Raw genomic sequence first — 734 nt, 5'->3', positions numbered from 1 at the left:
TCAATGATGAAGACATTTGAACAACATTTAAGAGCTGCATCCAAGAGATGAAGACAGTTAATTCAACGTGACGGTGTGAGGTAATGATGGGGGGGTGAAGGGGGGGGGGTGGATAATGAGCTGCACTCATTACTGTCACTGTGAAAAAGAATGACACAATATGTGAGCGCCCCCAGAGGAAAAAAAAAAAATATTATTGATATTGATTTCAGTACTTGTTATGACATTAAATACTGCAGTACTCTGTAAATATTTACAGGCCGATCGATAGTGTTGTCTTAACGTTGGCACACACACACACACACACACACACACACACAGTCAAACCCTACGTGTCGGTGGTTGTACCATGAGAACATCTGTAAACAGTCAGACTGGAAACAAATACCTGCTGAAAGTACTCAATTACACAGGACATTAAAGGAGCAGTTCACCAGATTACACTTTAAACTATCAGCATTTTAACCTGATTGGACAGATATGGCATGTCTCCGTGGCAACCAGTCAAACGAAGCCGTTACTACATTAAAAAAAAATCTTGTATTTTAATCATGTACTGTGACGTTTAATTTGAATTTTACATTTGTTATTTACTGGTGATTTAGTGAATTAAACTCCACCAGTAGGAAAAGTTGAACAAAACTGTTCAAATAATAATAATTTAAACTTTGATAAAGGTTTATTTTTGGTGCACTGGCCCTTTAAGGTCGTTAATGGTTAAAAACCCCGGCTAA

General features: G+C 37.6%; 1 protein-coding gene across 14 annotated transcripts in view; it reads right to left on the bottom strand.

Moving 5' to 3' along the window:
- The window catches only part of nfixb (nuclear factor I/Xb), a 153,376-nt gene that overhangs the window by 18,948 nt on the left and 133,694 nt on the right, over nucleotides 1-734 (bottom strand). The gene's annotated exons all lie outside the window — the stretch shown is intronic.

This window comes from Cynoglossus semilaevis, chromosome 17 (assembly GCF_000523025.1).
Source record: "Cynoglossus semilaevis isolate Cse_v1.0 chromosome 17, Cse_v1.0, whole genome shotgun sequence".
Classification (NCBI taxonomy): domain Eukaryota; kingdom Metazoa; phylum Chordata; class Actinopteri; order Pleuronectiformes; family Cynoglossidae; genus Cynoglossus; species Cynoglossus semilaevis.
Note: the sequence above shows the minus strand (reverse complement) of the source record. Positions and strands in the feature narration are given on the sequence as shown.